The 9,446-nt window shown below is 40.2% G+C and overlaps 1 pseudogene; it reads left to right on the forward strand.

Annotated features, from left to right (window-relative positions):
* Positions 1–4,916: 4,916 nt before the first annotated feature.
* LOC100343216 (small ribosomal subunit protein uS2 pseudogene) lies at positions 4,917–5,892 on the forward strand (annotated as a pseudogene).
* Positions 5,893–9,446: the final 3,554 nt, after the last annotated feature.

Raw genomic sequence — 9,446 nt, forward strand, 5'->3', positions numbered from 1 at the left:
GGCTCCTGGCTCCTGCCATCGGATCAGCGCGGTGCGCCGGCCGCAGCACGCCGGCCGCGGCGGCCATTGGAGGGTGAACCAACGGCAAAGGAAGACCTTTCTCTCTGTCTCTCTCTCTCTCACTGTCCACTCTGCCTGTCAAAAAAAAAAAAAAAAAATTGCACTTTCTGACATCTAAATTATGTCTTCCAAGTAACCTTCTGAGCCAAGAAATGAGGTAAAAATATTTGTTGAACTAGTATTCTCTATCTCACTTTCACTGTTGCTCTTCCTTTCTCACTTTCTCTTGTGGGAGGGAGAAGCATATGTTTATCATAGCTAAGTCATCCTCAAGACAGTAACAAAGTATACTTGGAAATTTAGAAAGCAATAGCTTTAAGGGCAAATCTATATGGAGAATATGTTTATTCTAATCACACACTCCTTGTATTCTATATTACTTTATGATGATCAAAGATATTAAGATGAAACTTCCAAGTAATGTAAAAACAATGCTATGAGCCAAGAAGCTCTAATCTTCTTTTCTAGCTGTTTGGGATCATCCACAGTGAGTTGTAACTTCAATGAATGGGCAAAGTAGTCTGGGGGTCCTGTTCCACCTCTGGTCTTAAATAACCCAAGAACCAATTAAGCCTTCCATTCAATGTCTTATTGACAATGCTTCTGGGGATTCATATGCATCGCACTTGTAGATTTCAGTGGGAGCTACCTGAATGCAGGTATTAGATTGAGGTTTAAAGCTTCATTGCTCAAACCAGGGCTACATTCTCCCAACAGAAGGAATGGAAACTTTATAAGTCCCAGAAGCAAACCACAACTTTCAGATGGCAACTTTGTATGACATAGCAACAAGAAACCCAGGAAGGTAGGAAATCTATATTATGAACTACTGGAAATAACTCTTTGTAAATATACTTAAATTTTTTGGCCTTTTTAAAAAAACACCAAATATATATATTCATACCTTAATGTTATCAGCTAAATGTTGATAGCCAGTTTCATTTAATGGTTTTTCATTACACCTTTAATACCTTTAATTACACTTTGTCCAGATACTTTCTTTTTCTTGAAAAATAAGTATAATGTTTGCCTTTAAGTAATTTTAAGAAGATTGGCTGTGAGCATTTATACAATGCAGTTGCGCCATTGTTATCAGGAAAACGCAATGAACTAGTTACTAAATAGTGAATTACGAAAGACTACAAGGCAGGGTGTGCATTTTAGACAACTCTGCACTCACTGACCTCTGCCTGGACTGGGGCCAGGCCTCCTTTCCCATCTCTAGCTGTTGAACAGAACCACGAAGCACATGTAAACAAGAAAATAAAATAACAATGGTAATTTTTAGTGATAAAAAGGGCTACACTAGTGGTGACTTCAAGGCTTAAAAATATTTCTGACCAAATAAATACTCATGTCATCCAAAAAGGTTTCTCACACACCTCAAAGAACTCCTAAAATCCACTCCAGGAGAGATAATATCAACATACTCCATTACAAATAATCTCTGAAGACAAAGAATTTTAGATGATTCATGCTTTTTGTCATTTGTTTTATGAGGTTCACTTTTCTGAAAGTATTATTACCTTGATATTTACCAAATTCAAAGGCATGAAAACATTATAATCAAGCTACTTACTATTTTTCTTTGTCCTTAACATATAGATCACTGACTTTTGTTGCTTTAAACTTCTGCATGCATGCATATAATATACTAAGAGCTCCTAGAACTCAGTTTTTATCAGATCAAATGTGTTTATAACAGAAATTAAGAAAAACAAAGCTTACCATAAGGCTGTGGTCTTAATATTTTTCCAGCTGTCTCTCTCAGAATTCACTGCCTGTTGCTTAGATCAACATCTTCCTTCCTGGCTGTGAGATCCCAAGATGTTGGATTTGGTGTTTGTTTTCATAATCTTTTATTCAAAACATCAAGTAATTCATTTCTAAGCAATTAGAAAAAATTGAAGATGGAGCAGTGAGCAAAACAAAGTCCATGCTCTCTCTGGAGCTTATATAGATGTTGAGTGAGAAGTATGGAAAATGAGCCATGGGTTCGGAAGCGGTCCTTGTGCCTTCAGTTCTATGTGTCCTCTTAGAGTAGAGAGGAAACAAGTTCTCCCTGCCTCTTCTTATAAGAGCACTAATCCATTTATGAGGGCTTCACCCTTATGACTTAACCCAAAGACCCCACCCCAAAAACCATTGTCTTATAAATTAGGCTTCAACATGAGTTTTGGTGGGGAAGGCTTGGGACAAATATTCAGTCCATAGCAGGGGACCTTGCAAGGTGAAAGGATTCAGGCCTCTTAGGAGTCTAGCACATCAGCTCCTGTTGAACTGGACTTTTTGTTGGTGTTCCCCTTTCCTCTCCATTGTTTTCACCTTACAGGGAAAGACTACATATAGACAGTTTGGACTCCTGCTCTCACAAATGAATTCTAAGCTGGCTTTCTTTAATTGTGTTCTATTTTTCCTTTTTTTTTTTTAATACCAGCCTTTGCTGTTTATTGGGGGTATAGGAGGGAAGAAGACTTCTCTCCACTCTCTTTTATTATTCTTTCCTCCCTCTTTATTTTGCTTCATTAGATCAATTGATGACTTTTGAACTAAGAGTAGTATAAATAAAGCACTTTAAAGGACATGTAAAATCTTGTGCTGTGACATAAAATTAGATAAAATTCACAATGACAGCAATTCCCCTTAAAATCTCTTCCAGCACTCAAAATTCTCATTTAAGAAGTTTCCATCTGCCTTCTCATCCATTTTTTTGTTTGTTTGTTTTTTTCTCATCCATTTTTAATTAACTCTTTCCCCTAAACAGAGGTAGATCAATCTGTAGACTTATCCCCTCTCCAGTCCATAATATTTCGGACCACTCCAGGGCTCAGCATTACTACTTCACATTTTACTAGCAAATAAGAATAAATAGCACAAGGCTGAGATCTAGAAATGAGTATTAATATCATCACTGTTCTTACTTTTAGATAACTCTCCTTTTAGATAACATACCCCAGTGTATGAATATCAAAGAATATTTCTCAAAAGGAGACTCCAAATGAACTTCATCAGAAATATCTGGTGTTTCTTTGGAATGCTATGTTCTGGGCTTCACATTATGTTGTTCAAAATCTCTGGGGTTGGGCCTGGAGCTCTGTATTTTAATAATTCCCCACACATTTCTGATACATACTCAAGTTTGAGATCCTTACAGGTCCCAAATACAATTAAAATACATTTGTAGCTATACACATACTTAAAAAAAAAGATTTATTTATTTATTTGAAAGGCAGAGTTACAGAGAGGCAGAGGCAAAGAGAGAGGGAGAGAGAGGTCTTCCATCTGCTGGTTCACTCCCCAGATGGATCAATGGCCAGAGCTGTGCCAATCTGAAGCCAGGAGCCTAGATCTTCTTCTGGGTCTCCCATGCAGGTGCAGGGGCCAAGGATTTGGGCCATCTTCTACTGCTTTCCCAGGCCATAGCAGAGAGCTGGATTGGAAGAGGAGCAGCTGGGACTTGAACCAGCGCCCAAATGGGATGCCAGTACTGCAGGTGACAGCCTCACCCGCTATGCCACAGTGCCAGCCCCTACACGTGTATCTTTTAGAATTCCCATTTTGTGTCTCTGAGTAAATGGAACCATGGATATAGATTTTAAAATTACTTTTTAAAAAGGGTTCTTTTTCAAAAAATACTTTTTGTAAAATTACTCTCATGAGTTGGGTGTCTGGCACAAGTTAAGACACTGCTTTTGATGCCTACATCCTATACTGGAGTACCTGGGTTAGATTCCTGGCTCCATTTCTGATTCTTGCTTACTGCCAATGGGACCCTTGGAGGCAGCTGGTGATGAATCTCTGCCACCCACATGTGAGATGTGGATTGAGTTCCAGGCTCCTGGCCTTAACCTGGCCTAGCCCTGGCTGTTGTGGATATTTGGGGAGTGAACCTGTGGATGCAAGATCTCTCTCTCTCTATTTCAAATAACATGAAAACAAACAAAAATTCTAAAAATAAAAATAAAAATCACTCTAAAGGAAGGAATATTGTGAAACTATGTTCATGTGACTTTTATTGTTTGTTTTCCAGATTTCTTTCCCACATTTGTATATTAATGCAAGTCATTCTTTATCCTCTACCCTCACCCTCAACTTGGACTATATTCTTTCATTTCTATATGATTTTACTGAGCAATGATTCATGTGTTTATTTAGTTAACCACTGTTGAACCTCCTCTATGGTCTAGGCTTTGTGTTGGGATTAGAGATGCATATAAGGAATTTATAAATTAAGAGAGGTGTGGTGGAGGGTGTGTTGGAATCCCACAGATAACTAGGAAATTACAAGGGAATAGGACAAGTCTCATGCTGTGCTGTGCACAATACCCTAAAGAAATACCTACAAAGATGAGCCATCTTCTAACCATAGCACTAATCCTCTGACATCTGCAGCTATAGTCACCCAGTAACAGGCACAACCCATGGTTTTCCAACTCTGACAGTGTCCCTGTCAATAAGGCTTTAGAAGAAGAAATGTTTACAAGAACTTAAGATATATTGGTAACTGGAATAAAATATCCTTACCCTGAAGAGACTTTTCCTGAATAAGGGAAGAATGGATCTTTCTTCTTCTTTAACTTTTCAAAAAGTTGGTAGGCATAGTAACCTTTCTCAAGAATGAATCAGAATATGCTTGCAAAAGAGCAATCATTTGAAACCTTTTGAAATAAAGGTTTGCTACAAATCTCTGGATTTGGAGACACATTGCCCCAATCTTCTAGGTTGGTTGGAGTAGGTTAAAGTCAGAGCAGGGTTTCTAAACTCCACACTATCGACATTTTGAGCTGATTAAGTCTTTGTTGTGGGCTTTTCTGTGCTACCAGGCGAGGGGTACATACGGTGTTGTTTTTGATTCCTAGCATAACTTAAAGGGAAGCTGTCACAATGTCCGGAGCCCTTGATGTCCTGCAAATGAAGGAGGAGGACGTCCTCAAGTTCCTTGCAGCAGGAACTCAACTAGGTGGCACCAACCTTGACTTCCAGATGGAACAGTACATCTACAAAAGGAAAACTGATGGCATCTACATCATCAATCTGAAGAGGACCTGGGAGAAGCTTCTGTTGGCGGCTCGTGCAATTGTGGCTGTTGAAAACCCTGCTGATGTCAGTGTGATATCCTCCAGGAACACTGGCCAGAGAGCTGTGCTGAAGTTTGCTGCTGCCACTGGAGCTACTCCCATTGCTGGCCACTTCACACCTGGAACCTTCACTAACCAGATCCGGGCAGCCTTCGGGGAACCACGGCTTCTGGTGGTTACCAATCCTCGGGCTGACCACCAGCCTCTCACGGAGGCATCTTACGTGAACCTGCCTACCATTGCTCTGTGTAACACAGATTCTCCTCTGTGCTACGTGGACATTGCCATTCCATGCAACAACAAGGGAGCCCACTCAGTGGGTCTGATGTGGTGGATGCTGGCCTGGGAGGTTCTGCACATGCATGGTACCATCTCCCATGAACACCCCTGGGAGGTCATGCCTGATCTCTACTTCTACAGAGATCCTGAAGAGATTGAAAAAGAAGAGCAGGCCGCCGCTGAAAAAGCTGTGACCAAGGAGGAGTTTCAGGGTGAATGGACAGCCCCAGCGCCCGAGTTCACTGCTACTCAGCCTGGGGTTGCTGACTGAAGGCTGGTTGCAACTGAAGGTTGCTGGTCTGAAGGTGTGCAGGTGCCCTCTGTGCCTATTCAGCAGTTCCCCACTGAAGACTGGAGTGCTCAGCCCGCCACTGAAGACTGGTCTGCAGCGCCCACTGCTCAGGCCACTGGGTGGGTGGGAACAACCACTGAGTGGTCTTAGGCTGCTTGTCACGGTCTCTCACGCAAACATGGAAATGAGGTTGAAGGAAAATAAACACCAGCTTCTACAGACAAAAAAAAAAAGTCTTTGTTGTGGGAGATTGCCCTGTGCATTGTAGAATGTTTAGCAGCATCCCTGGCTCCATCCACTAGATGCCAGTAGTACCTCCCTGCCCCGGCCATGATCACTCAAAATGTCTCCAGATATTGACAAATGTGCTGGGGGAGAGGCAACATTTCCCAGTTGAGAATCACTGGGTTAGATGGATAAACTGCTTTGCACTGAAAACAGCAATCATTTGTCAGTGTTAAGCTGGCATCTACAGAATGAGAAGCAAGCCTGGCTTGAGAAGTTCCCAGTGATGGGGAAGTTGATTTTATGAGAAAGTTATGTCTTACAAAATTGTAAATTTCACATTGCTTCCTGTTTATGTTGAAGTCAAAACCTGAAAATACCCAGTAGAACAGTAAGGGCTCTCTAATATGACCCCCTGGTGAAGCCAGTTGTCACTGCAGTGACCAGAATTCTATCCAGTGACCAACAGTGAAATGAGCAGAAGCCCAGGAGCACCCTGGGAGCTTTGGATAGCAGTCAGGGAGCAAGAGAGAGGCCACAAAGACTGACTTAGATCAAGACTTAGACATGATCCTCTTTACCCAAATACTGAAAGAGGCGACCATTGTGGGAGAGGATGTAGGTGCATGCAAGAATTACCAGTGGGAATAACTTGTGTCTCATGTCTTTCTCTTTCCTACAGATGCTTTGAATATAATAATGTGTGATCAAATTTTAGAAGCATGGGGCACCATGTTTTCTGGATGTATGAAGAAGGATTAGACAACCTCTCAGCATTTATTTCTACATTGATGACTTTAAAGCAAGGCATGAATTCTAAAACAATGAAAACTAAGCACAAGTAATGATTCAGGTAAGATGCTATTTTCTTCATTGTTAAGTTCTTGAAGAGAAATAATAAGAGTATACAAAATAAATTCTTACATATTTTACTCATGGTTGCATTGAGATAGTGAAGATATGGCTAACCCTTTCTTTTGTTAGTTTTTCCCTCAAATATGTTTATTACTTTTTAGTTTTAAATGTATATGTATGTATGTGTACACACACACACACATACACACACGTGGTCTCATCAGAATTAAGAAAGTAAATTAAATTAAGAAATAAGAGGGGCCAGCACTGTGGCATAGTAGGCTAAGCCTCCACTAATGGCGCCGGCATCCCATTTGGGCACTGGTTCATGTCCCAGCTGCTCCACTTCTGATCCAGCTCTCTGCTAATGCATCTGAGAAAGCAGCAGAAGATCCAAGTACTTGGGGCTTTGTACCTACATGAGAGACTCAGAAGAAGCTCCTGGCTCCTGGCTCCTAGCTCCTGGCTTTGGATTAGCTCAGCTCTGGCCATTGCAGCCACTTGGGGAGTGAACCAGTGGATGGAGCAACTTTCTTTCTATCTCTTTTTCTCTCTTTCTCTAACTCTACCTCTCAAATAAATAAATAAAATCATTTAAAATTAATAAATATTAATAAAATATTTTATTTAATAATTTTAATAATTATTTTATTAAATTTTATTTTATTTTAAATTTATTTTAAAACAAAATTTAAAAATAAAATATTTTTTAATAAGTAAGTGAATTCAATATAAAGCACGTGAGATTATCTTTATTATATAAGTCACTTTAACAAAATGGGATTTCCTCATCTCAGGCAGAATTTAGGGATAGGAACTATAATGTAATCAAGACTTAATGGACATGAAGGCAAGAGGACTGGAGTCCAGCATTGCTACCCCTGTGAGTCCTGAGAGATTCCCTGAGAAATAAAAGGCATTCACTAAGTTTAAGACACGTAGCAGGTTCACCTTATAGAGGTTCATGATGTACATCAAAGCACACAGACTCTGAGAAGTCCTGCAAGAATAAACAGTTCAACTCTGCTTAACCCAAGATTTTTCAAAACCACTTGTCATTTATGGGATACGCTTTGAAAAACATAGCTGTAGGCCAATCAACGGTTTTAACATCAGAAGAAAGAATTAGTAAAAACTTTTAGTTTGAATGAAGAGAAGGAAAAGTTTGGCATGGAATAAAGAAAAGGAAAGAACTCCACAATTGTGTCAGCCACCTTTAGCAGTGGCTAGGAAAGGTTCCGACTGATGAAGATGAGTGTTTGGTTTTTATTGGTAGACACACACCTGGGATGTGCTGGATATGCCAGACCCTTAATGACAATAGCCGTGGAGGTCATTTTTCACTCCTGCTTAATTGCACCCATACAAGAAAGGTGGGCTCTGGAAAGGAAGGGCTTTCAAACAATGACAACGACGATGACAACAACAAATCTCATCACAAAGCCCAGCGCTTCTCAGGCTGGGGAACGTGACATGACGCAGTGAGCAAGACAGTGAATCTTACACAAAAGTGGTAAATCTTAAAGGGGAATTGATTCGACTCAATCTAATAATTATTTTTTTAAGTAAAAGATTTATTTATTTATTTGAAAGTCAGAGTTACAGAGAAAGAGAGAGAGACAGAGAGAGATCTTCCATCTGCTGATTCACTACCGATATGGCCACAAAGTCCACGGCTGGGCCAGGCCAAAGCCAAGACCCAGGAGCTTCCTCCAGGCCTCCCACTTAGTTAGCAGGGGCCTGAGCACTTGGGCCATCCTCCATTGCTTTTCCCAGGTCGTTAGCAGGGAACTAGATTGGAAGTGGAACAGCTGGAACTCGGACCAGTGCCCACATGGGATGCAGGCATGGTAGGCAGTGGCTTTACCCGCTATGCCACAATGCTGGCATTTACTTTTATGCTGACACAAATAGAGGTGAGTATACTGGGGAATAAAATGAAAATCTTCCTGAATTTTTAGAATAACGTGAAATGTCAAAAACGTCACAGTCAACAGAAGACCACTTCATGCTTTGTCTTCAATACTGCCCTGGGCAGGGGGTAGTAGCATGGTAGTCATCATTACTGACCGTATAAAGAAGCATGACAGACATCCTTTAAGTAAAATTTAAAAGGAAAGAGCTAAAAAACATTCACCGAGCACCTACTATAGACCAGTGATCACACAAAACTCACAGCTACCCTATGAGGTGGTTGCTATATCTGTTTTATCAATGCAAAGATAATATCGACAATGATGCTAGAATTCACATCCAGATCTTCCATTTCTGTGCTCCTGCTACTACATCTGATGTGCTTAAACAGTGAATTATACTCTTTTAGTGCAGAGGTCTGCAAACATTTTCTGTAAAGGGCCAAAGAGCAAGTATTTTAGGCTTTGTAGCCTTGTGATCTCTATCACAATGCTTAAATCTGCCACAGAGCATGGGAGTAGAATGAATATATATGAGGGTGTTTAAAAAGTCCATAGAAAATGGAATTAAAGGATAATGGCCACTTCATAAACTTTTTGAAGACTCCTCATATTCATTTATTCACAACAATATATAAATGATGACCTAAACAAATACAGAGAATATGTAAATGAGTGAATGAATGGATTCCAATAAAACTTCATGACACTAAAATTAGAAGGGAAAAAGAAAGGAAAGAAGAA

Source organism: Oryctolagus cuniculus, chromosome 14, assembly GCF_051225735.1.
Source record: "Oryctolagus cuniculus isolate XC-2025 breed Fujian yellow rabbit chromosome 14, ASM5122573v1, whole genome shotgun sequence".
Classification (NCBI taxonomy): domain Eukaryota; kingdom Metazoa; phylum Chordata; class Mammalia; order Lagomorpha; family Leporidae; genus Oryctolagus; species Oryctolagus cuniculus.